General features: G+C 27.9%; 1 protein-coding gene across 1 annotated transcript in view; it reads left to right on the plus strand.

Annotated features, from left to right (window-relative positions):
• The window catches only part of LOC111683125 (uncharacterized protein DDB_G0283357), a 53,014-nt gene that overhangs the window by 14,336 nt on the left and 36,752 nt on the right, over positions 1–1,926 (plus strand). The window lies entirely within an intron of this gene.

Genomic DNA, 1,926 nt, shown 5'->3' on the forward strand with positions numbered 1-1,926 from the left:
AGACTATAGACTAGACTATAGACTAGACTATAGACTAGACTATAGACTAGACTATAGACTAGACTATAGACTAGACTATAGACTAGACTATAGAGTAGACTATAGACTGGACTAAAGACTAGACTATAGACTTGACTATAGACTGGACTATAGTCTGGACTATATACTAGACTATAGTTTGGACTATATTATGGACAATCGACTGAACTGAACTATAGTGTAAACTAAAGACGGGGATATGGTCTGTTCGTTAAAAATTCTTTGATCTAAACTGCAAACGTTACAAAAGCACTAACAAGTTCATAGGCATACATGAACTTTTGTCAACTGAATTACAGGCTATAAAACACACGCAATTTTATACGTAATGACAATCAAGGGCTGGATGATGTTTACAATCATATAACGGATTGAAAAATTACTGGAAAAAAATTTAAAAAATACATAAATAATTTTTTATATCTACTAAAACATGAGCTAAAAATGGCAAAAAAAACACCAAAATACCTTTAGGCCATTATTTAATGGCAGTTTTACTGTTTTTAATATATGAGCAAAATGACCTTTCCAAACCAATACGAAAAAAAAACAAATCAACTTTATAATAAAAATTTCTACATATATCTCGTGCTGTTAACATGTTTTTTGGTTCGATACAAAAAAACTAAAACCTTCATTGTTCCAAACTTTAGCAATTCATTGTGTACAACACCCTTTTTATAAACAATGAATTTTTTAACATATTTGCGGTCAAACCGGATTCGTAAATTCCACTCTTTGGGTAATTAAATAAAATAAATGTAAAAAGTAAAAAAAATATGTAACTCTGATTTTATGATGAGATCTAAAAATAACTGCATTTTATGGACTTTTTTACACTTCGTGTCCTTCAAAGTAATTTTGCACCTTTGCAAGTTGCAGCCCTTTTAGGCTTAAAGTTTTAAAGGCGTACTAAGATTGTTGTATATAAATTATTTCGTTGTCACCCTGAAACGAGTTGAGTTCAAACAATGCGGAAGCCTTTGTCCTTTAAAGGCTTAATATATTGCTAAATACTTTTTTTAAGCCTTAGGCCTCAGTGAAGCTAAGGAATTTTAAATTCTTGTTTTAATATTTTTCTTTATTGCATTTTTATTATTTAATAACTATTATGTGCATGGTGTTAATTTAATTCTAGATGATATAGTGTTAAAAAAGGAGAATTATATTTTAAGCCTTTTAACAGGCGATTGAGTGTCATAATTTAACTTCTGAAATTATAAGCAAATGTTTAAGATCGTATGAAATAATATAATAATATTTAATATTTTTTATGTTTAAGATCGTATGAAATAATATTTCTAACTAAAAAGTTGCTGTCGATCTGATCAAGTTTTTAACAAAGTTGCTTCCAGAAAAACTAACAAAATGTTTTTTGTACCATTAATGTAACAATTTCATTCTGGTGACGAAACATTTTTCTTTATTGTTAAGGGGCTCACAATAGCTCACAATAGGAGCTTAGGTGTACATATTCGAATTTGATGTAAAAACATCAAATTCGACTAACTAACTAACTAACTAAATAACTAACTAACTAACTAACTAACTAACTAACTAACTAACTAACTAACTAACTAACTAACTAACTAACTAACTAACTAACTAACTAACTAACTAACTAACTAACTAACTAAATAACTAACTAACTAACTAACTAACTAACTAACTAACTAACTAACTAACTAACTAACTAACTAACTAACTAACTAACTAACTAACTAACTAACTAACTAACTAAATAAGTAACTGACTAACTAATATACTAAATTACTAACCTACTAACTTACTAACTTACTAACTTACTAACTTACTAACTTACTAACTTACTAACTTACTAACTTACTAACTTACTAACTTACTAACTTACTAACTTACTAACTTACT

The sequence above is a fragment of the Lucilia cuprina genome, chromosome 5 (genome assembly GCF_022045245.1).
Source record: "Lucilia cuprina isolate Lc7/37 chromosome 5, ASM2204524v1, whole genome shotgun sequence".
NCBI lineage: Eukaryota > Metazoa > Arthropoda > Insecta > Diptera > Calliphoridae > Lucilia > Lucilia cuprina.